The sequence below is a fragment of the Phacochoerus africanus genome, chromosome 1, assembly GCF_016906955.1.
Source record: "Phacochoerus africanus isolate WHEZ1 chromosome 1, ROS_Pafr_v1, whole genome shotgun sequence".
NCBI classification, from domain to species: Eukaryota; Metazoa; Chordata; class Mammalia; order Artiodactyla; family Suidae; genus Phacochoerus; species Phacochoerus africanus.
This window is the reverse complement of record NC_062544.1, coordinates 62009890-62036195: the sequence shown is the minus strand read 5'-3', so window position 1 is coordinate 62036195 and position 26306 is coordinate 62009890. Positions and strand designations below refer to the sequence as shown.

The following is a 26306-nucleotide window of genomic DNA, read 5'->3' as shown; positions in this document are numbered from 1 at the left end:
CGTTAGTTAAAATAATGCTTTATGGGGAAATTATGTAAGGTAACAGCTGCTTTGATTAGCATTTTAAATTCAGGGTAAGGTTATAAAAATAGGCCAGAACATGAAACTGATTCACTGCACTGGTCCTAGAAAAGTTAATACAGCAAAGAAACAAAAGACCAAAATGTCAAAAATGCTAACAAACATCATGAGTGTGGTTAATTTTATAAAAACAGGACTTTTAAAATTAGTAGAATTTTTACGCTTCTCTGTAATAAGATGGGGAATGACCATGGAAAAGTTTTACTCTTTAGAGGACTGGTGTTTATCTTGAGGCAAAGCATTTTTTTTTTCATTTTTTAAAGTTTTACTGACGTATAAGTTGATTACAATGTTGTGATAATTTCTGCTGTACAACAAAGTAATTCGGTTATACATATACACACATCCTTTTTTTTTTCATATTCTTTTCCCATATAGATTATCACAGAATATTGGGTAGAGTTCCCTGTGCTATACAGCAGGTCCCCACTGGCCAGTCATTCCATATACCACAGGAGACAAAGCATGTAGAGCAACCAAACTTAAAAATGACTATGTGGAAGCTCCCGTTGTGGCTCAGTGGTTAACGAATCTGACTAGCATCCATGAGGACGAAAGTTCAATCCCTGGCCTTGTTCAGTGGGTTAAGGATCCAGCGTGGCTGTGAGCTGTGGTGTAGGTGGCAGACAAAGGTCGGATCCTGTGTTGCTGCAGCTGTGGTGTAGGCCGGCAGCTACAGCTCCAAATATGACCCCTAGCCTGGGCACCTCCATAAGCCGCGGTGCAGCCCTAAAAAGACAACAACAACAACAACAAAAAGATGACTATGTGTTTTTTTTCCTTCTACAAAAAGGACAGTCATTTCTAATTTCCCCACTTTTTCTGTGAAAATAAGTCGTACTCAATGGCCTGCTTCCTGGAGGCTGTTTTCACAAACACAAACACATGTAATCTGTTTCTTCAAGGTAAAGATGATGCTGCGACAAGGAATAAGAAAGTACTAATGACATTTGAAAGAAATTCATGCTATGGAAAGAGCATTTTCAAAATAAATTTTTGGAAATGTTTCCATGCTTATTACTTTTTCCCCCCAAATGCTGTGTTTGCCAACTAAAAGTTTCCTATGTGTATTTGAAATCTTGAGAACAAAATTTTCTATGTTTTACATCTTCCAAAGAATTTTACAAGACTTATATGTTAAAAGCTATTTAAAAAGACTGTACCTCCCAATAACTTGGCAAGAAAAGCAAAACCAAGTTGAAAATGAACACGAAGTTTCAACCAAAGCCTTCGCACAGTGATGGATAAGGCTGGAAAATGACTATTACTTTTTATTAAGTGCTGCCTCTGAAGTTCTGTTTCCATGTGGATTTCCCTAGCCTCATGGGAGAGCTTCAGCTATGGAAGCCTTTAAAACCAACATCCATTTATTTTGAACTTCAAACTGTACTTGTGAATTAGCACATCCAAAAATGTTAAGCCAAGTTTTTGAAAACCTTGACATATACTTAACTATAAAGCTTTTGCTAAACATAGCATTCACTTTATGTAATTTATTTTAGTAAAAGTGAAAATTTTTAAATATTAAGCACTTCATCTTAAGCGTATCTTTTTAAAAATAGCTTTTTCATATATTTTATGATGCATATAATATATTAGTACAACAGTACATATATGCAATAAATTATATATATATATACACAGTGCATGCTCTTTTTTTTTTTACTAAGAGGTATGAGAAATTAACACACCATTACACCATGCGCAAAAATAAACTCAAAATGGCTTAAAGACTTTAAACATAAGATAAGACACTATAAAACTCCCAAAGAGAACACAGGCAAAACATTCTCTGACATCAACCGTACAAATGTTTCTTAGGTCAATCTCCCAAGGCAATAGAAATAAAAACAAAAATAAACCAATGGAACCTAATCAAACTTAGAAGCTTTTGCACAGCAAAGGAAGCCATTTTTAAAAATATGAAAAGACAACCTATGGAATGGGAGAAATAGTTGCAAAGGATGAAAATGACAAAGGCTTAATCTCCAAGATATACAGACAACTCTCATACACTCAACAGCAAAAAAAAAGAAAAGAAAAAAGAAAAAGAAAAATGAGCGAAAGACCTAAATAGATATTTTTCCAAACAAAACATATGGATGCCAACATGCACATGAAAATATGCTAAATATTGTTGTTTGTTTGTTTGTTTGGCTTGGTTTTGGGTTTTTTTGTTTTTTGTTTTTGCTTTTTAGGGCTGTACCCGTGGCATATAGAAGTTCCTAGGCTAGGGGTGAATCGGAGCTTCAGCTGCCAGCCTATGCCACAGCCACAGCAATGCCAGATTCAAGCCGCATCTGCAACGTATACCTCAGCCCACAGCTACACCAGATCCTTAACCCACTGAACAGAGCCAGGGATCGAACCCACTTCTTCATGTATACTGGTCATGTCTGTTACCACTGTGCCACAACGGGAAGTCCAGCATCACTACTTATTAGGGAAATGCAAATCAAAACTGCAACGAGGTACCACCAGTCAGAATGGCCATCATCAATAAGACTACAAATAACAAATGCTGGAGAGAATGTGGAGAAAAGGGAACCCTCCTCCACTATTGGTGGGAATGTAAATTGGTACAACCACTATGGAAAACAGTATGGAGTTTCCTCAGAAAACTAAATATAGAACTACCATATGATCCAGCAATCCCATCCTGAGCATATATCCAGACAAAACTTTCCTTCAAAAAGATACATGCAGTCCTATGTTCATTGCAGCACTACTCACAATAGCCAAGACATGGAAACAACCTAAATGTCCATTGACAGATGAATGGATTAAGAAGATGTGATACATATACACAATGGAATACTACTCAGCCGTTAAAAAGAACAAAATAATGCCATTTGGAGCAACATGAATGGAACTAGAGATTCTCACACTAAGTGAAGTAAGTCAGAAAGAGAAAGACAAATACCATATGATATCACTTATTTGTAGACTCTAAAATATGGCACAGATGAACCTATCTACAGAATGGAACAGTCTTACAGACATGGAGAGCAGACCTGTGTTTGCCAAGGGGGAAGGGGAGGGAGTGGCATGGACTGGGAGTTTGGGGTTAATAGATACAAACTATTACACTTAGAATGGATAAGCAATAACATCTTGCTGTATAGCACAGGGAACTATATCCAATCACCTGCGATAGAACATGATAGAAGATAATGTGAGAAGAAGTTATATGTATAACCGAGTTACTTTGCTGTATAGCAGAAATTGACAGAACACTGTAAATCAGCTATATATATATATAAAAAAACAATTCTAGAGTAGTCATCTCACTAGAGATGACTACTCTAGAATTTAGAGGTTAGCCCTACCCTCTAAGGAAATGTCTCATTTGAGATTTGTGGTGGGATCTAGATGTTTCTCATCAGCCTAGTATTCTGCAGGTCTGGACCCCTTCCTCAGCCTACCCTGTTCCTCTGTGCTTGCTGTCCAGGTGGTCCCTGAGTTCCTCTCTTGGCGTGTCCTGGCCAGCTGCCCCACCAAGCAGACACGCTGACTCCACCCCCACCCCCACCCCGCCCACACACACACACACACACACACACACACACACACACAACACACACACACACACACTCCTCTTGCTAATTTTGCTTACTCCCTGGACCATTTTGCAAGCTCTCTTTGGCTGATTATTCTTCCCTTTATTCATTCCACAGCAGCATATTTATAAAGCTATTAGTTAATTCCCCAGGCACCCAGTCCCTCCCCCCACACTAATCTTCATTTATTTCACTGGCAACATTAAAACAATATTGAAATTGCATTTTAAAGGAAAGAATGACTTGCCATTCTACTACTCTAATTCTCAATTAATTTAATTTTTCTATGTTAATATCTAATCTGGGACCATGTGGAATATTGCCCTAACACACTAATTCAACAGATCTATTTCCATCTCATCTCTGTTCCTCTGCAAAACATTTTTCAGATGACCTTTCTTAACTATTATTTTGCCATTGGAAAGTAATGCTTGCACATGGCAGAACATTCAAATAGAACAGAAGGGCAGTGAATGAGAATTCTCCTCAATTCAGACCCCACTCTCTAGCTGCACCCCAGGGCCCCAGTGTTACCAGTTTGGGGGTATCTTTCCAAGAATTCTCTAAGCATATACAGGTTCTCTGTGTTATTTTCCTTTTATACAAATGGGGGCACACCGTCTCCACATTATTCTGCATCTTAACTTTTTTTAAATTTAAAAACCTATATTAGAGATTGTTTCAATCAGAAGAACATATCGTTTTCCCTCTTTTTCTTTTTAACAACAGTATAATATCCCACTAAAAGGTTCTAATGTGATTTATTTACCTAGTCACCAATCAATGGGCATTTTCATTGTACAGTCTTTGCTGTGTCAACAATTCTGCAATAAATCGTACATTCACATGTCTCTATGTATGTACATGTACGTTTATGTGAAGGATACAGTCCTAGAAGTGGAATCTGCAAACAAATCACATTTAATTTTTTATTTTTTAAATTTTATTTTGTTTTGTTTAATTTTTTGCTTTTTAGGGCCATACCTGCAGCATATGGAAGTTCCCAGGCTAGAGATTGAAACAGAGTGACAGCTGCCAGCCTACACCACAGCCACAGCAGTGCCAGATCCAAGACCCATCTGTGGCCTGCACCACAGCTCACGGCAACACCGGATCCTTAACCCACTGAGCGAGGCCAGGGATGGAACCTGCAACCTCATGGATCCTAGTCAGGTTCATTAACCACTGAGCCATGAAGGGAACTCCACAAATCACGTTTAAAATATTTTACTCATTGCAGATTGTTTTGCCCAAGAAGGTATACTAATTTGTGTTTCCAATGACAGTATGTAAAAGTACTGTTTTTCTGATAATTTCACCAATACCATAGAAACACTTTTAAAATATTGAGTTATCCTCTAGGCAGAATTTAGTAGTATCTTTTGCACATAACGTTTTCAAACACGTTCCACCTTAATAGTCTTCATAAGCACAATCATCAGTGACAATTTAGGTAAGTATGCTTTCTGTTATTCTCAGTTATTCAATATTATGTGTAATCCTGCATTTAAAATGCTTGTGACCAGGACTTTTTTGCCATTTGAATCATGCTCCTGGGACAGATTTCCTAGAATGAAGGTACTACATCGAAGGACATTTTACCAAATTTCTTTTCACAAATGGCTTGCCCCAATTATACTTTTACCAAAAATGTGTGAGTGCACTGTACAAGGATCATTTCAGGACTGGGTTTTATGATTTAAAATTATGTTTAATAGAACTGAACTAAATTCATTGAAACAGGGATCACTTTTATAGTTTTAATTTGCATTGACTTAATCAGAGAATTTGACAGTTTTCCACCAGTTTTTTTTTTTTTTCCTAGCTTATTTTACCTGTTGTCTAAATCACCTATTCATGTCTTTTGTCTACTCTTTGTGGGAGTTCTAATCTTCAGCATTGGAATATGTGTTTAGATATTATAGGTCTTAATCTTTTAATCCCTATACAGTTAAAAGTCCCCCCTTAATCTTTTAATAAATTTTTGTTACTACTGTGTAGAAATTTTAACTCTTTCTGTGGATGAGTTTGAGTTTGTTCTTTGTAATTGTCTTTGCAATTTAATCTGCTTTAATCTTAGGATGTCCTTATCCTCCCAAAGACCTGAAACTCTCTTCTACCAATTTTCATGATTGCATTTTAAATCTATCTTTATAATTTAAATTTTAATTTCACTGGCATTTATTTTGAATAATTGTGGAATTATTCAAATTATAGTGGAAATTTTGTCTCTTTTTTTTCTAAGTTTCTGTGTAGTTATCCAAACATCATTTTTTAATAATCAATTTTCTTCAGTTCATTTGTGAGGCTTGATTTATTCTGATACACATACATATATAATACATTTCTCTTTTGAGGTGTTCTGTTTTTGTTCTCATCTATATGTCTATTTTCATGCTCATCACTTAGTATTTTGATCATGTCATAACATCTAGTAGTACCAGCTTCCTCCTTGATCTTGGTGCTGAAATTTTTTTCTAATATTGTTTGAAATTCTTACCCATTGATTTCCCCAAATTATCTTGAATGATGGTGTTGAGTTTCTAAGGCCATCATCTCAGAGGAATGCTGTCTTTTCCAGCATGGTCCATCCTTCAAGGCCCAACGCCCAGTCCAACCCTAACCCCCACCAAGACACACACACAAACCTTTCCTTCTCCCCCTCCTGGGAATAGCTCTGACCTGCTCATACAAAATCTATTTTCAGGGGTATAATACAAAGGATTCTAAGATGGCACCCAGGATTTCACACACTCCCACCTTGTACACAGCCCGTTATCCCCCGGACTGTGAATTGGATGGATTTTACTGTCATGATACAATTATATCACATCACAGTTGACTTTAAGAAGGGTGGGCCTGACCTTATCACAGGAGTCCTTGAAAAGCAGAGAGTGTTGTCTGGCTAATAGCAGAAGGGGCAGCCAAGGGGATGTGTTCCAGCTGCCCTGAAGGAAAGCAAATACCCACGGTGTGAACTGGCCGTGGAAAGGTGCCACTCTAGGACCTGCGAGCAGTTGGTGACTGACGACTAGCAGGAAAATGGGGATCGCCATCCTAAAACTGAGAGCACTAAACTCTGCCAACAACCAACGAGCCTGGAAGAGGCCCCTGAGCCCCAGATGAGATTGTTGGCCGCCCCAGCCAACACCTTGATGTCATTCTCATGAAACACCCAGCAGAAAGCCCCATTGTTCGGTGCTGTACATTTGACCTATGGGCTTGCCCCAAAGTTTCTATATTTGTGGGGATGTGTTACACAGCAATGAAAATGAATACAGTGGCAACACACAATTTGGTACTTAATCACTCCTGTGTCATTTACTCATCATTTCACATGTGTAAATCTCATCTCTCCCCAGTCAGGTAATAAACTCTACCTCTCTAAGCCTCTGTTCACTCATCTGTAAAATAAGAATAAAATGCACTGAATAGATTACTGAAGTATATACAACCATTGTTACCAACAGTTCCTTGTGAAGGTGGGAGATGATAATAGGATCAAATTTCATGGGACGGTTGTGAGATTAAATGAGATGATTGTTTTAGAGCTCTTAGTAGGATGGATGGTGCATGGTAAACACTATCAATATTAGCTCATTGTTAGAAGATTATTTGAAATGCCTCTTACAGTTTTTATATTCTCTGTGTGCTATATCTGTTGTGTACTAGGTGACCCTGGCCCTATCTCCCTCCTCCTACACACACACACACACACCCCTACCTCCAGCATCTGGTCACCAGAGATGGATAAGTTAAACCCAACCTCTAGACTGGTAATTAGTTCGTGTCCTGGGACTCTGGAGTCAAACCAGCAGAGATGAATCTGCTTAGTTCTTTGAGATGAGCTGAAAGGTCAAACGGACTCAAGTCCAGAATCATGTCCAGGGAGAGCCAGAGCTACATGCTTGAAGTCACAAAAGGGCAGACTTCAAGAGGATGATGTTCCATTAGAGCAACACAGAGTGGAGATGCAGGGCCAAGAGACAGTGTCCCCAGAGAGAGAAGGATGGGACAGGAGCTCCCAGGGGCTCGGGGACTTGCAGTTCCCAGCACTAGTTCCCACGGTGCCTAACTAGGCTTGTTTCCACTTGACTTCCTTGTCCTCGTACAACTGAGTTTCTCTTTGGTCTTTTCCAACTGTCAGCACAGTTGAATCCCCGTGGCCTCTGGAGGGCACTGTTCAATTAAGTTTGTTTCACAGGAGTGCATACTCTACCGAGGGTGTTTAAGAAAACAGTATTGAAAATAGCAGTGACCATTTACTGAGGACCTACCACAGGGCCCGTTGCTTTACCTAATTTAAATCTTTAACAGTCACATCCTTCCCAGCAATTAGACAGTATTCTCTAACACTGCAACCGGTTTCTCCAGGGATGTTATTAAATCTGTGTCAAGCAAAATAAAAGCTTCTTTGTCCCCCTCTTTCTGACGAGGTTACAACTTCTGATAGGCACCAGCTCAAGTTCAATTGGCCCTCCTCTCCTTTATAGACCTGGACATAAGTTGCATTTTTATGGGCATGTGTTCATTTTTAATAAGAAAAACAACTAAATATGGCACCATTATAAAATGGGGGAGGGTAAATTTTTGGCATGGGCATAAATTGCCTGTCCCCCTCTTTTCTCCAAAAGGTGAGATATTTCCTATCTCATACCTTTTACAACCACACCTCTGGATAACTGTTGGTTTCAAGCCGGCCTGAAGGCTACTGGGGTGTGGGGGCTATGGCTGAGGGACAAGTCATTGTTTTTCTCTTCTTTGTTCAACGCTACCATGTTGGGAGGGTAGGGGTGAGGCCTCACAACTTTTACTGACCCATCTCCGTTTTTTATAAGGTATTTGAAAAACCCATTCAGTCATTAGATGTTAATAATGTCAATGAAAATATTCGGTATAGGAGTTCTTGTCGTGGCTCAATGGAAATGAATCTAACATCTTGAGGATGCAAGTTCGATCCCTGGCCTCACTTGGTGGGTTAAGGATCCAGCGTTGCCGTGAGCTATGGTATAAGTCAAAGACATGGCTTGGATCTGATGTTGCTGTGGCTGTGGTATAGACCTGCAGCTGTAGCTCTAATTAGACCCTTAGCCTGGGAACCTCCATATGCCACGGGTGCCGCCCTAAAAAAAAAAAAAGAAAGAAAGAAAATATTTGTTATATGTTATGCATATGAGCCATATGCGTTAATACACTCATTTATTTCTGACAACAACCCAACAACACATTAGTATCTACATTTATAGATGAAGAAATTTAGGCTGAGAAGGATTAGGCAAACATACCTGCTAAGGAACAGAGCCTGAAACCAAGCCCAGGCCTACCTGCCTCTAAGACCTGAGGTTTTTTTTTAGGCCAGAGTGCTCTGCCATTGACTACCTGTCCCCCAAATAGCATATCTGTCCCCAAAGAGAGCACCTCCATCTTAAGTAAACAGCACACCCACTTCTCAGTGAGGAGTGTATAGTAATACTTCTGTAGGCAGCATCCTGGTCACTCACATTCCTTATTCGTGAAATCACTCTCTACCACACCTCTCCACTGTGGAAGAAGGAATAGAAAGCGGGAAATCTGGATCTAAACTGTTTCTAGTCTCTTTACTCTTTTATTCATGTAAGAATATCTCTTGACTGCCTACAGTGTTTTAGCCCTGATTGTATGTATTTGGGAAATATTGGTGTACAAGACATACAACATCCCTGACTTTAGAGATGGCTTGCATTCATGTCTTAGAAAACCACTTCACCCCTAGTGCAGGGATAATATGATTAATAATGATACTAAGGAATCTTTGAACTATGTTGCTTTATATATTTATTTTTGCTAGCATATTTTGCTTTAATATTCCAAAATGGGAGTTCCCCTTGTGGCTCAGTGGTAATGAACCTGAGTAGTATCCATAAGGACGCAGGTTCGATCCCTGGCCTCGATCAGTGGATTAAGGATCCAGCATTGATGTGAGCTGTTGTGTAGGTCATAGATGTGGCTCAGATCCCGTGTGGCTGTGGCTGTGTACAGCTCCCATTTGACCCCTAGCCTGGGAATTTCCATATGCCGTGGGTGTGGCCCTAAAAAGACAAAAACAAACAAACAAACAAAATCCCAAAGTATTTGTGCGAATGGTGGGACTATGTTGAAATCTGTATATATGTACATCTCACTCTGAGGAAAGAACTGATTGGAGAGAAGGCACCAGAAATTGCATTTTGCTGGATGACATGTAAACGGTAAGTGGAGGACACATTTCGCCAAGGACTTGGAAAGGAATTTGCTCTATCATTTCATGGGCAGAGCCTAAGGATGAAAATTGGCCTCACTAGTTGATGCCCAGTCTCCATCTCACACTGTAGTGGAAACAGGACCTGGTGCTAAGGAGACAAATACCCACACGGCAGCAATGCACTAGGATGAGAAAAGGAGCTGACATTAGTATAAGCCCCTGGGTCCTTCTCATAGCTGTCCATATCACAGTCAAATGGTGGTGCCCACACTCCCAGTGTCACTCAGTCAAAAGATGATGGGAGAACCATCTGCAGAAATGAGCCACAAGCTCTGATTTCTTGAAACACTTTCATCCGTGGGATAACTGTATTCAAAGTTATCAGTTTTCTCCCCAGTGTAAACTCTGTCACCCACTGGGAACTGTTTCCCCATGAAGGAGTGATCAGAAATCAGGACCTCCAGGTCCTTCATCATTTTGTCTGTGCCCTCGGTTTCCACCTCCTTGTCATCATACCTGGTGAGGAAGTCCTGGCCCCAAAATCAATTTGCAGGTGATCTTTGAGAATATCCTCCATGCTCTGTTTGCAGGTGGCTAGGATGGAGAACCAAGCAAGGACAGCCCAGGGTCTGTCATTCTCACAGCTGTGGTCAGAACTGGTTCTGAAGCTCTCCTCCCCACAGAGGGACCGTTTGCTTGCATCCATCAGATTCCAAAAAAACTTCTAGCCAGTTGGGGTCTCACACAAAATGGTCTTTGTGGCATTAGCCACCTGGTCCAGCACACCACTGGTGAGAACACTGTGTGCAAAGCCATGGACCCCATTTTGCTGGTAATATGGAATGCTGAAGATGTTGGCAGCAATGACAGCCATGGAGTCTGAAGGATTCATAAGGAACCCAGGCATGCCCAGAATCATTACAATAGCTTTATTAAGGCACACTCACATATAAAATTTATCCTTTTAAAGTGTATAATTGAGTTGTTTTATATATTCAGAGTCGAATATCACCAATATCTACTTTAGGATATTTTTATCCTTCCATATAGAAGCCCCACAACCATTACCAGTCATTCTCCATTTCTCCCTTCTCCTGTCCCTGGTGACCACTAATCTACTTTCTGTCCCTATAGATTTGCCTTTTCTGGGTATTTCGGTATGTGGTCTTTTGTGCCTGGCTTCTCTCACTTAGCATAATGCTTTCAATGTTCATCTATGTTGCAGCATTTTTCAGAACTATACTCCTTTATAATACCAACTATTATTCCATGGTATGGATATACCACATTTGTTTAACCATTAATTGATGGACATTTGGGACATTTCCACTTTTGACTATTGCAAATAATGCTGCTGCACACATTGGTGTACAAGTTTTTGTGTGGGCATGTTTTTAGTATTCTTGGATGTATGCCTAGGAATGGAACTGATGGTCATATGGAAATTCTATGTTTAAGTCTTTGAGGAACTGCTATACTGTCTTTCAAAAGGGCTATACCATTTCACTTTCACACCAGCAGCCTATGAGGGTTCTAATTTCTCCACATTCTCATCAACATTTGCTATTCTTGGTCTTTTTTATTATAGCCATTCTAGGGTGTGAAGTGGTATTTCATTGTGGTTTTGATTTGCATTCCCTGATGACTAATGATGTTGAGCACCTTTTCATGTGCTTTTGGTCCTTTGTATATATTTTCATCTATTTAAATCCATTGCTCATTTTAAAATTGGATCATTTGCCTTTGTTGTTAAGTTGTAAGATTTCTTTCTTTCTTTCTTTCTTTCTTTCTTTCTTTCTTTCTTTCTTTTTTTCCATTTCTAGGGCCGCTCCTGTGGCATATGGAGGTTCCCAGGCTAGGGGTCAAATTGGAGCTGTAGCTGCTGGCCTACACCAGAGCCACAGCAACTCAGGATCCAAGCCGCGTCTGCAACCTATACCACAGTTCACTGGCAATGCCAGTGAACAAGGCCAGAGATCAAACCCACAACCTCATTGTTCCTAGTCTGATTCGTTAACCACTGAGCCATGATGGGAACTCCCTAAGATTTCTTTGTGTATGCTAGGTACAAGTCTCTTATTATATGATTTGCAAATATTTTCTCAGGAAGCTACACATGTTAAACAATTGTCACTGATTGTTTTCAATAAATGACTTAGGGTTAGTACTGTTCTTGCAGTAAATGCTCAATCAGGTCAAATAAAGTTAAGTCCTGAAAATAGAGCTTTTCAGAGAGCTGCCAGACTGGTCCATACCGACAGTTCTCTGGGGATAGGGTTTTGAGGACCTCTAAATTTGCGCTGACTAATTGGGTGCTAGGCTGCTCATTTCCACAACTAGCACAGTTGTGACACTGTTGGTTTTTTTCTTTTTTCTTTTTCTTTTTGTCTTCTTAGGGCTGTACCCGTGGCATGTGGAGGTTTCCAGGCTAGGGGTCTAATCAGAGCTGCAGCTGCCGGCCTACACCACAGCCACAGCAACTCGGGATCTGAGCCACGTCTGTGACCTACACCACAGCTCACAGCAATGCTGGATCCTTAACCCACTGAGCGAGGCCCGGGATCGAACCCGAAACCTCATGGTTCCTAGTTGGATTCGTTTCCACTGCGCCACGACGTAACTCCGAGACTGTTGGTTTTTGAGGCTGTGGGGGCTAGCGGGAAAGAGATGATAATAGTGTAAATTAAAATGCCATAAAGCTCACTGTGCTTTCTTCGATTCAGCCACTCTTTTTTTTGGGGGGGGGCTTTTTTTTAGGGCTACACCTATGGCACATGGAGGTTCCCAGGCTAGGGGTCAAATTGGAGCTGTAGCTGCCAGCCTACACCAGAGCCACAGCAACACTGGATCCTTAACCCACTGAGGAAGGCCAGAGATCGAACATGAAACCTCATGGATACTAGTCGGGTTTGTTACCACTGAGCCACAATGGGAACTCCTCAGCCACTTTTCTTGAACAGGTGCTTTTTAGACTGCTTCAAACCTTTATTTAATCTCCAGAGTTCTGAAATTTTTTCCTTTGATAATTTTTTCTGGTGTTCTTATTGCTTTTATGGAGAAATGGATTTTGGAAGACCTTATTCTATCATTCCAGAAATGCTACCTCTAAAAAACTTTTACAGTATAACATACATAAGGAAAAAGGCACAAATCATGTGTTCAGCTAGTGAATTTTTATATTTGCCACCACCCAAATCAAGCAACAGAACTTTACTAGCACCACAGAGCCCTTCCTCACACCCTTTACTAGTTATTCACATGCCCCCTTAACCAAAGTAAAAGGATAACTTTCCTGTCCAGCACCATCATGGTTTTTTTTTTTCCCCAGCTCTGTTTGACTCTGATTGTTCATATTTCTCCCCTAAAATACTCCTTTAACACATTTTATCTAATGGCATCTTTATTTTGCTTATTAAATTTAATTTTAGAATTTTTAAAATTAATTAACTTCCTCAGGGCACCCACTTATCTCTGTCAAGCTTCTCCTGCCTCACACAATTCGTCTATCATCACAACCATCTTCCTATCACCAAACCAGGCCCTAGAGTATTGACTGTAATTCTCCTCTATCCCTTTTTCCAAGACTCACCGACACACTTGATCATCCACATAAATGTGGAAAGCTGGAATCGCTTCAGAGCTAGATGGGTTTTCATGGGACTTTTGCACAATGTCCAAACTTTCTGATTTGTACAGATGGAGGAACAGTTTCTCAGAGGCCTTTGGAAGATTTATCATTCCATGCAGACTTTTTTGCTTTTCCTGACCAAGGCTTCTCTAGCTAATTCAGAGCCACTGTGGCACCTCTCAGAGTCGGTGTTTATGTTCCAAAGTCACTCCAGTTGAATTCCCCCCAGTGGGAAAGGAAGAGGATGAAGGCCTTCCTTGGAGCAATTTATGAGGTGTGGGGGACCCAGCTCCCTTTTGGTGTTTTTCCCTTGTCATGGATCATTAGCCAGTAGAAAAGGAAATGTTCTGATGGAGGATAAAACAAGACGCTAAGTCGTAGTGATTCGACATTGAAAAGCAATTGCTAGGGAAGTGAAAAGGGGTCAAGGTGGTCGAAGTTAATGGTACAAAGAATAACCAAGGGTGGGAAACTTGGAAACTGAGTGAAGAGCTTGGATAAAAGTAAAGGACTTGAAATACCTAATAAAAATGATTAAAATACACTTCTGCCTTTATAAGGAATTTTTCACCCTAGCAGAAGACAGAGTGCTTTAAAAGAGTACAGGCCAAAATATCCAGGGTCCAGACCATACATACTTAGATATTGTTTTATATCTTCTCTACAACTTTTTACCATGAGTGGTGAATAAAATAAAAAGTGCAAAGCAGTATGATGGTTCCTCAAAAAACATAACTGTAAATTACCACATGAACTGACAATTCCATTTCCAAGTACATAACCAAAAAAACTGAAAGCAGGACTTGAACAAATATTTGCACATCAGTGTTTGTAACACCATTGTTTACAATAGCTGAAAGGTAAACAACCCAAATGTCTGCTGATGGATGAATGGATAAACAAGTGCAGTGAATACAGCTGACCCTTAAACAATTCAGGGGTTAGGGGCACAACCCTCCTTGCAGTGGGAAATCTGAACATAACTTATGCCCTTTATCTATGCTGTTCCTCTGTATCCACAGCTCTGCCTCCTGCCAATTCAGCCAGCCAGGGATCATGAAATACTGGAGTATTTATTACTTTAAAAAACAACAACAACAACAACAACACTGCGTTTCCATCATGGCTCAGTGGTTGATGAACCCGACTAGCATCCATGAGGATGTGGGTTTGATCCCTGGCCTCGCTCAGTGAGTTAAGGATCCAGCATTGCTGTGAGCTATGGTGTAAGTTGCAGATGTGGCTTGGATCCAGCATTGCTGTGGTTCTGGTGTAGGCTGGAGGCTACAGCTCCAATTCAGCCCCTGGCCTGGGAACCTCCATATGCCACGGGTGCGGCCCTAAAAAGACAAAAAGATGGGAAAAAAAAAAAGTCTAAGTGGACCCTCACAGTTCAAATGTGTAGTTCAAGGGTCAAATGTACTTGGCCCCTCCCAAAACTCATTGAAAGGTTAAGACACTTGTTGACAATAACATGAAAATGACCACTAGAAACAAAGGTGGACAGAGAAATGTGAATCAATTCCAATTTCCTGAGCCTTCTAGGATCCCCTGTGAAGACAGTGGGGACAGGGCTTTCTATTCTTCTGAAAGATGTTAGTGTGCCCTGTGCCTAGTCTGGTGAATATCTCACCTTGGACCTTGAGGGTGGCATTGACCTAGAATGTTATTGCTGCTTGATCAACATCATCTGAAAAGCTTAAAAAACCTCCAAATGGATGTCAGCCAAGAAGAGCTGATGTGGTAGCCGGTAGAAGGGCCATGAGTCTAGACCCCACACAGACTCACCTAGTGGGGCCGTGATCATGGAAGTGAAGTCATGGGGCCCCCTCTGGGCCTGTCAACATGTGCCTGAGCCCTGCTGAGCATCCCAGAGATGCAGGGTGCTTCAGGGAGGAGAGGTTTAAGGACTGTCCAGCTCTCTCATCTCTGATGCAGAACTTGATCCCATGGCTGGACATTTTTCTGGATGAAATTTAATACAAAGTAACTTCAGGAACAAAAAGCACTGGAAGCTAAGCTAGTCCCATTGCCAAGAGGAGAAAACACTTGGAAAAAAAAAACTCCTTCTACCCCTTGACTCCCCATCTGGGGGTCTCAGGGTCTGAAGAAGAACATGACCAGTTGGAGTAAGTGGTCCCCCTCCTCTGTCACTAGCCACTGACTGCGAAGGAGTGAAGATGTAGAATAAGACATGCTTTTTGTTGTTGTTGTTGTTGTTGTCTTTTTGCCTTTTCTAGGCCCGCTTCCTGTGGCATATGGAGGTTCCCAGGTTAAGGGTGTAATCGGAGCTGTATCTGCTGGCCTACACCAGAGCCACAGCAACACGGGATCCAAGCCGCATATGCAACCTACACCACAGCTCATGGCAACGCCGGATCCCCAACCCACTGAGCACGGCCAGGGATCGAACCCGCAACCTCATCATTCCTAGTCGGATTCGTTTCCGCTGCCCCATGATGGGAACTCCTAGAATAAGACAAGCTTATACTCTCCATTTTTAACTAGTATGCCACTTTAGTCAAAGTTAAAAGGGGTTCCTGGAATTTAACATGGCTGATTGCATGATAACAAGACATCCATTTCAAGATGAAGTGACAAAGAGTTGCTTGAATTTACGGATACCCTTCAAATTTTTTTTGACTCTGTAACAGAAATAGAAGGTAGAGAAATGACCGTAAAACTGTGACTTCATGGTGATACCCGTGTGCACATCTTTCTGCTCCACAGAACATTCCACAGCACCCATTCCTGGTGACTTTTTCATTCTGACATTTCAAGCATCAAAACTGATGGGTAACCTCTGCCTGTGGAGAAAAATAATTGTTCAGTGACTGGGAAACATATCTTTATGAGATTTATTTCATTCTATTATTAGCTGTGCTGAGTAAGGAGTGATCAAAAGGAAAAAAAAAAAACCTGAGCTCTTCAGGAATATTGGCTCTTCAGAAATATCTGCTGTTTGGGTGAGTTCTCGTCATGGCAGAGCTGAAACAAATCCAACTAGGAACTATGAGGTTACAGGTTCTCAATCCCTGGGCTTGCTCAGTGGGTTAAGGATCTGGTGTTTCCATGAGCTGTGGTGTAGGTCGCAGACATGGCTCAGATCCTGTGTTGCTGTGGCTGTGGTGTAGGACGGAAGCTGTGGCTCCAACTGGACCCCTAGCCTGAGAACCTCCGTATGTTGTGAGTACGGCCCCAAAAAGCAAAAAAAAAAAAGGTGTTATTTCATAATTTTGATAGCCCAGTCAGATGGACTCGACTCTCAGTTGCTTTTGAGACAGAGAAAGAACACTCTGTATGTTATGATTTAGAGCCAGACAATGGAAATCATTTCTATCCTGGGGTCTATCCAGTATACACAATCCAGAGATAACACAATAAGAGGGTGACCACTGACATGTGGGCATCATTGATCCAACTGTTAACACATGAGAGCATTGCATGTTGTTATTCCTCAAATATCTTCTGTACCTTTCTTCTCTCTGCTATTCCATGTAATGTTTCTAAAAGTTTATCTCTGACCCCAAGGATCTTGCCTTCCTAAGTGGTCAAGTTCATCTAGGGACAGGTACAGAAACAAGCTCATCTTCTCCTCCAGTGATTTTTAAAACTGATTAACTCAGCACCCCATACATAATGAAACCTCAAGAAATATTTGTTGAGTAAGGTAAATATTCCTTCTTAAAATGAAAGTCTCGAGTTTGTGGATTCTGAATCAGTCCCATTATTTCTGGCAGAAGCATCAGCGATGGAGAATGTGGTCTTAAACCCCAGTGGATCCAGATTTGGAATTTCCATAGTTGTCCACCTGAAAATAGATAGAAGCATTATATGTTATATGCTTTTTAATTTGCTGTGTTTGCAAAAAGGCGTTCTATATTGGTGTTCCCAGTTCACCAGGCTGACTTACATGTTTTAGAATAGATTGAAATATATCCTTACAAAAAATAACATGCTGGCAGTGTTTGTGTAAGCTTATTTCAGCCTCTTCTCTATAAACAAGTAGTAATTTTATTGTTTTTGCAAAAACAAGCACACAAACATGATTTTTGCAAATTTCCACAGCTCAATCTAAATCTTCCTTTCTTTCTCCCTCCAAGATAGTGCTCTAATGACAAAAGTAGAAGGATAGGCAAGGGCTTTTCTGATCACCTCTGAAAGTTCCTGGATAAAGGTATCTAGTTTATCCCGGATTATTAAAATAAATTACATACATTAATTTGCTCTTTTTTTATGTCTTTTCTGTCCTTTTAGGGCTGCCACCCGTGGCATATGGAGGTTCCCAGGCTAGGGGTCTAATCGGAGCTGTAACCACCAGCTAACGCCAGAGCCACAGCAATGCCAGATCCAAGCCACATCTGCAACCTACACCACAGCTCATGGCAACACCGGATCCTCAACCCACTGAGTGAGGCCAGGGATTGAACCTGCAACCTCATGGTTCCTAGTCGGATTCGTTTCCACTGTGCCACGATGGGAACTCTTAATTTGCTTTTGAAAGAAGAGAAAAGGTATATTTTAGCTAATTCCCAATAAGAATCTATATAATAATAATAACAAATATTGTAACAAGAATCTGTATTGAATTTTCAGACAGAATTCACATGCCTGGACCTCCTCCTCTCAAAATCCAGGCTCACTATGTCTTGGGTGTGCATTCTTGGTGCTGCACAAGTCCGAAATACTCCAGGTTCTGGGGAATCCGTGGCAGAGCTGGGAGGAGCAGTCAGGTCTCCAAATGGTCAGGCTGGGGCCCTCTTCCCAGGGAACAGCAAACTCCTGCTTGCCAGCTGAGAGTGGATTTTACTGTGTTTAAATTCAGTGAATTTCATTGTATTTATAGTTGTACAATCATCATTAAAACCTAATTTTAGAACATTTCTATCCCAAACCCCCAGTCCATACATTCTTCCCCTCTACCTGTGCCCCTTGGTAAATATAAGTTTTTCAAAGTCTGTGAATCTGTTTCTGTTCTGCAAATAAGTTCATTTGTATCCTTTTTTTTTTTTAGATTCCACATATGTGATATGATTTGATGTCTTTCTCTCACTAACTTCACTTAGTATAATAATTTCTATGTCCATTCATGTTGCTGCACATGGCATTATTTCCTTCTTTGTTATGGCCGAGTAATATTCCATTGTGTATATACACCACCTCTTCTTTATCTATTCCTCTGTTAATGGATATTTAGGTTGCTTCCATGTCTTGGCTATTGTATACAGTGCTGCAGTGAACATTGGGGTATATGTATCTTTTTGAGTGATGGTTTTCTCTGGATAGATGTCCAGGAGTGGGATTGCTGGATGATACGGAAGTTCTATTTTTAGTTTTTTTGAGGAACTTCCATACTGTTCTCCATACTGGTTGCACTGATTTACATTCCCACCAACAGAGTAGGAGGGTTTCCTTTTCTCTGAACCTCCTCCAACATTTATTGTGTTTTTTGTTTGGTTGGTTTTTGTCTTTTCACCTTTTCTAGGGCCCTCCCGCGGCACATGGAGGTTCCCAGGCTAGGGGTCTAATCAGAGCTACAGCTGCCGGCCTACACCAGAGCCACAGCATCGAGGGATCCAAGCCTCATCTGCAGCCTACACCACAGCTCACGGCAATGCCGGATCCTTAACCCACTGAGCAAGGCCAGGGATTGAACCTGCAACCTCATGGTTCCTAGTCTGATTCGTTAACCACTGTACCACGACAGGAACTCGTTATTGTTTATAGACTTTTTGATGATGGCCATTTTGGCTGGTATAAGATGGTATCTCATAGTAGTTTTGATTTGCATTTCTCTAATAATTAGTGGCGTTGAGCATCTTAGTGGCGTTGAGCATCTTTTCATGTGTTTTCTTGGCCATCTGTATATCTTCTTTGGAGAAACGTCTGTTTAGATCTTACTCTTTCTTTTTTTTTTTGGCCATGCATGTGCCAGATGGAAGTTCCCAGATGAAGGATTGAACCCATGCCACAGCAGTAACCAGGGTCACAACAGTAACAATGACAGACCCTTAATCTGCTGAGCCACCAGAGAACTCCGGATTTTACATTAATAGGTCACCAAGAGAATAAGACAGAGACCATACGTGGCCTGCAAAGCCTAAATTATTGGCTCTCTGACCATTTACAAAAAAGGTTTGCCAACCTGCTCTGTACCGTGTTGGTGATAAGATGTTCCTGGCCTCACTCTGGGGCCAGCGCCCTGAGAGCCTGCGTGTGAAGTGAAGGCTCTGGTGGAATTTGGGGGGTGGGTGGGGGGTGACTGAACTAAGCTAGAGCTGTGTTTCCCAGAAGTCCTCCTTGCATAGTTCTGGGCTAGTGTGAGCCAAGGCAGGCCTTGTGCACCAGATTTAGAATGTGTAAGTGAAGCAGCAGCTCTGTGTGTGTGTGTGTGTGTGTGTTTTGTGTGTGTGTGTGTGTGTGTGTCCCCGTGTGCCCATATGCACGTGCTCAAAAGGTGGTGCCCTTGGCACCATTCTCTGCCAACTCACCTCTTTGGGGTGGTGTAGCAGGCACACTTTTGTGCCCCTCCTCCTACCGCATCTCCTCCCTCAGTTCCCAGCCCCAGCCCAGGGCAGGGCATGCAGCTCCCGGCAGCAGCCAGGCCAGCCCCTCCTCCAACCCCTGGTCTCCTCCTTCAGCTTCCCAATCCCTGAGCCAGAGGTGTGTTCAGCTCCGGCTGCAGGTCAGCAAAACCACCCCAGTTGGACGCTGATGTGAGGAGTCGGGTCCCTGTCCTCTCTGTCTGGTTCCAGCTCTTCCTTACACATTTCCACGGTCCTGGCTCTCCCCTACTCCACTTGTGGATTTCCTACCCAGTGACCTGCCCTGCCGGCTCTCAGTGTGAGTCCTAGTGGTTCTGCCTTTCAAACCCTGACTGATAACCGTACCTCAAAATAAAGTGGAGTGAGACTAAAGAAGGTAGGAGCTGAAATACAAATGAAGGAATATATATACACATCTGGTATCTGTTAATTCTGGAAATACAGGTAAAATATACAAAATTATATCAAGGACATTTTCAGTCTGCAAAGAAACAAATTAACATTAAAGATATATTCTGTACTTTCAGATTTTATGAACCCCGGGTATTTTTTTTAATTAATTTATTTTTTATTTTATTTTATTTTTTTCTTTTTAGGGACACACCCACAGCATATGGAAGTTCCCAGGCTAGGGGTTGAATTGGAGCTACAGCTGCCAGCCTACACCACAGCCACAGCAACCAGGATCCAAGCTGCATTTGCAGCCTACACCACAGCTCACTGACAACGCTGGATCTATTGGATCCTTCACCCACTGAGCAAGGCCAGGGATCAAGCCCTCATCCTCATGGATACTAGTCAGGTTCTTAACCCGATGAGCCACAATGGGAAGTCTGAACCCGAATCTGGGGTATGTTTTAAACTCCAAAAACCCTTGGAGCAGGAAATATACCCAGAGAGATTTGCATAAGCACGTTCCTCCAAAGCCCAGACAATCCCAGGTCTCTGGAATCAGAGTCTGGAAGACTTTGATCATTAATCCCACCTGACTACTTTGAAAAAGAGAATGACCAAAATTCAAACAGGTCATGCCAATGTGCAGGTTAGTTTTTTTTTTTTTTTTTTTTTTTTGTCTTTTTGCTATTTCTTTGGGCCGCTCTCGCGGCATATGGAGGCTCCCAGGCTAGGGGTCGAATTGGAGCTGTAGCCACTGGCCTACGCCAAAGCCACAGCAATGTGGGATCCGAGCCGCGTCTGCAACCTACACCACAGCTCACGGTAACACCGGATCCTTAACCCACTGAGCAAGGGCAGGGACCGAACCTGCAACCTCATGGTTCCTAGTCGGATTCGTTAACCACTGTGCCACGACGGGAACGCCCCAGTTTTCTAAAACTTATTTGGGGAGTTTCCGTCACGGCGCAGTGGAAACAAATCCAACTAGGAACCGTGAGGTTGCAGGTTTGATCCCTGGCCTCCCTCAGTGGGTTAAGGATCAGACATTGCTGTGAGCTGTCGTGTAGGTCGCAGACGTGGTTAGGATTCCGAGTTGGCTGTGGCTGTGGCGTAGGCTGGCAGCTATAGCTCTGATTAGACCCCTAGCCTGGGAACCTCCATATGCCACAAGTGCAGCCCTAAAAAAAAAGACAAAAGACAAAACAAAAAAAAAGACAAAAAACCTAAAACTTATCTGGAAGCATTGTTCTCTAAGATTAAATGAAATAAAACAGGCTAGACAAATAAATCATGCCTGTTTTCTTCACAGGGCCAGGGTGTTTCTGCAGTGGTGGTTTTTCATTGATTTAGGAGTCTGATATCCAGGTAAATTTGGCCCTGCCCCTTCTGCATTGTAGCCAGGGCCCCGGACCCAACCATAGATAATCCCAGATCTGGGCAGTCCCAGGAGGTCAGGTTCACGAACACAACCTGGACTCGGGCTTAGTTGAACTCCAAACCTTCCGCTCCCAGGAGAGCTTCTTCCCACCTTTTCCACACCATCTCTAAAGGGGATGGAAGGCAGGGCATGGCCTCCCTTAGCGGCTCCCTGATCACATGACCTGGGGACCCCGTGGAGCTCTCACTGGGACTGGCCCCAGCTCTGGAGGTCATGGTGCTCTCTCACGCCTCCTCCTGCACTGTTGCCAAGAGCAGAAAAACAGGAAAAGGTCATCATGTTTGCGTTCCTTCGATTTGCTTTCAATTCCTTTCCTTCCCCACTGAGGTCATCTTTGAGGACTAGCTCTGTTTACAGGGGGTACAGACTCTTAATTTATCATCGCAGTCCTCTTGAAGAAGACTTCAGAGTTTAGAGCAAACAGTAAGATGAATGTTTGCTTGGGGATCTTTCATCATTTTATCCTTAGTCAATGACCAGAGAAGAAAAAGAGGTTGCGACTCAGTTATAAACAGTCATGCAAAGAAGAAATGAAGTAAAATAAAGCAGATTTTAAGAACTCAGTGGTGGTCTTCTAGAGGAAATCACTGAAAAATCTTTGGATTAGTGTTGATGCTCAAATCATAAGCACATTTAAGATTTAGAACTCAGATCTTCAGCCCAAAAGATGGGGCTCATGGAACCTGAGCTTTGAGGATTTGGCAGGGAGGAATATCATTTTTATTTCCAAGAAGCTTGTTTTATTCTGAAGCTTTCTTTGACTGAAAGAAAAACTTGAACGTTTAATTACAGCGGACCTTGAAAATGCCATGATGATTTATATCTTTCCTCCCCCAATATGTGCCCAAGATGTAGTCATTTTCATTATATTTTTGAAGCCTTGTTTTGGTTTACAAAGTTTGTATTAACAACATGAAGAATATTTTAAATGATAAGCGCAGCACATACTCAGTTCAGTAAAACAAAAAGAAGAAAGTGACCACTTGTAATCCCATTACCCAGAGGTAGTGCTTGTATTTGCTTATACTTGGTGTATTTTCTTCCGAATGTCTGAGGACACACACACACACACACACACACACACACACACACACACACACACACACACACACCCTTCCTTACCAGACTGGTTTGGTTGGGCTATTCGTGTTGAAGAGCATAAACTAAATGAATCCTGATCCTAGCACTTCTGAAATGTGTAACGATGGGCAATTTCTTCACCCCACTAAACCAAGGTTTCCCTAACTGTAGGCTGGAGTAAAGAAAAACCATTCCTGACTCGTAGGTCCTGGGAGAGTAAATGTGGATATGCATGTAAAGGTTTATCATGGTGTCTGACACAGTGAGCAGTCAACAACTGGGAGTCATTATTAGCTTGTAACTTTCTCATGTCAATTCAGAAAACATGTGGGGAGTTCCCGTCATGGCTCAGTGGTTAACGGATCCAAATAGGAACCATGAGGTTGTGGGTTCGATCCCTGGCCTTGCTCAGTGGGTTAGGGATCCTGCGTTGCCATGAGCTGTGGTGTAGGTTGCAGACGTGGCTCGGATCCCTGCGTTGCTGTGGCTGTGGCTGTGGCTGGTGGCTACAGCTCCGATTGGACCCCTAGCCTGGGAACCTCCATATGCCACGGGAGTGGCCCAAGAAATGGCAAAAAGACAAAAAGACATACACAAAAAAATTTCAGAAAACATGCAATTCGACCAGCCTTTCGGGAGCTTTCAAAAACTACCACCTCTCATCCATTTCATCCCTACCTTTGTGGGGATTTGCATAGATTTGAACACAGGTTAGATTCCTGAACCTACAGTTAGAAGTCTCTGGTGTGAGGTTTTTTTGTTTGTTTTGTTTTGTTTTTGCTTTTCTCAGGGCTGCATCTGCAGCATACGGAATTTCCCAGGCAAGGGGTCAAATCGGAGCTGCAGCTGCTGGCCTACCCTACAGCCACAGCAACGTAGGATTCGAACTTCGTCTGCAACCTACACCACAGCTCTCAGCAGCGCCAGATCCTTAACACACTGAACAAGGCTAGAGTTGGAACCCATATCCTCATGGATACTAGTTGGGTTCTTAACCCACTGAGCCACGACAGGAGCTCCAGAGATCTCTCTTAATCATAGTGTGTATGCATATTGCAACTAGGTGCCAGCACTTTACATGTACCAGCTCAGCGATAGCTCACAGCACCTCTTTGCCATACTAGTATTAACCCCAACTAGAGACGAGAGAATCCAAGCTGGCAAAAAGAGCCAGGATCCAGGCCCCCTTTTCTTCCTGGGCTATTCACCCCGACACAGCGTAGTCTGAAATCCCAGCACATCCTTCCAGAAGTACTGGGATGAGTCTGAAATTGGCTTCCTGGCCAGGGTCCAGCTGGTTCCTAATAAAGAAGCACCTCTCTGCTAGGCAAGGAAGGCACCCTGGACCGGAGGTCAAGAAACCTGAGTCCCTTGAAGTTCCTACATCCTGCTTACTACAGTCTTTTCCTTGGGACAGAGTGTAATCATTATCTATCTTAGCTTTCTCGTGAGGATGAAGCAATAAAGGGAAATGATGCTAATACTAGTAATAAAATGGAAGTTTTAAATAACAGTGATGTTATCTACCTCTCTACCACCATGGCTGTCTTTAATGATGTTCTTCTGGTAAATCAAAGTGTTTTTCCCCCCTGGATCCATTAACAGCTCTTTCTTGAGCTCACTAATGTTCTTTCTTCCTAACCAGCCTAACTAGGAAGCATCCATGTCTCATCACCTCTTAACGGCTACTCTGGTATCCTCTGAGTTTGATTCTGTCTCTCGCTCATAATCCCAATTACTTTCTGTGCAAACTGAAAGTCCTTTCCTCCAGACATACATTTGTAAATGGGCTCAAGTCTCCACGCCTGGAGCAATGCTAGATGTGGCACTGTTTGTAAACAGCGTGGCTTTTGTAAACAACATGGTTGAGATGTCCCCTGGGACTCTAGGAGGAACCTATTTGTTTCATTCGTGAGAAAATTGTTCAGGGCTTTGTCTATTCCTTGCTGTTCCCAACTAGGACCTTCTCTAGCTGATGGAGAGTAATGGTGGACCAGATCAGAATTAGAGTTGGGGTCCTGGAGTTGCTTTTCTGGAAGGATTTCCTAAAGTTGGAGAGCACAGGGCAGGTAAGGCATCTGATCCTTGAAATCAATTTGGAAGAATCAGGGAACCACTTACTAGCCATGCAGTATTTCCTTAATGTGGTTCACTGACTTGTAAAGAGATGTTTTGATTTATCATCATAAGACAGAGCAAGTCAAGGTGAAGAGCCCAATTGAATAGTAATTGCTTGGGAACGGAAGAAGGGTCAAAGTGGCTGAACTTAATGATGCAAAGAGTGATCATGGGAAGAGAATTATAAACTGAGTGAGGAAGGTTGGGCAGAGGTGAGGGATTTCAAGTGAGCTATAAAGATGATTGCAAACCCATCCTTGTAAGGAGATGTCCATCAGAGTAAGAAACAGCACAAAGGATATTTTCAAGGGTCCCAAGTTTTAACAATGTATATATGTTTTGTTTTCTGCATACCTCTTTGCCTATTATAAGTGTAGGTATGATTTTTGTAAAAACTTTAGTAGCAAGTACAACCTAGAGTTGTCAGATTTAGCGAAGAAAAAAAAAAAAAAAGTCCCCTACAACATTTGGGACATACCTATACTAAAAAGATATTTGTTTTTCACTTTAAATTCTAATTTTACTGAATCTCCTATATTTTACCTGGCAGCTTTAGTACAAACCTGTGAAAGGAAGGGCACCAGCCCCATCTAGATGAAAACCTCCAGGGAAAGGAATAACCTCTAGGATATTAATCACCTTTAACTCTGCTGGAGAGTCTGTAGAAAGTCCTTCTGGGTGACACAGTGCTCACTGTTAGAAGCCAGCTGGCAAGACTGAGATGTGGGCCAGCCTGGGGTTTTCTGCTTCTGAGTTCATCCTGGCCAAGCCCCAGTCCTTGGGAGTAGGTCAAAGGCAGTGACCCCTGTGGGCTGGAACAAGAAGGGAACATTGGCTGGTCCAGGGAACAGGGCAAGGGGAACACGGAGTAGGAGCTTGTTGGTAGAGGCAAGAGAGGTAGAGAAAAGGACATGAATCTGTAATACTCTGTATAATGTCCTTGAGGGGAAAACATCAAGGCATGTGCGGTTGACAGGAGTACCTTTTAATGGGATTAAGGTTGGGGGGTGGTCTCCACCAGGTTAGCTGGAGGTCACGAATAGCTGAAGTTCATAAATGCTTCTTGCAGATGGTGGGACCGTTTTAGTTTTAGACTTAAATAATGAGATGGATTTAGGAAATCAGATGGGAGAGAATAGCTGTTCCACGTAAGTGAGGCCCCCCTGGGGATACTGTCAAGGTGGTGGGGGAGGGGCACTTTAAGCCGAATGTATGTGAAGTCTTGACTGGAAGGAGCAGT

At 42.2% G+C, this 26306-nt stretch overlaps 1 protein-coding gene and 1 pseudogene across 6 annotated transcripts in view; one reads left to right on the top strand and one right to left on the bottom strand.

Annotated features, from left to right (window-relative positions):
• PDZD2 (PDZ domain containing 2) overlaps positions 1-26306 on the top strand; it is a 417701-nt gene that overhangs the window by 148982 nt on the left and 242413 nt on the right. The gene's annotated exons all lie outside the window — the stretch shown is intronic.
• On the bottom strand, positions 9135-10780 carry LOC125137788 (phosphoglucomutase-1-like; annotated as a pseudogene).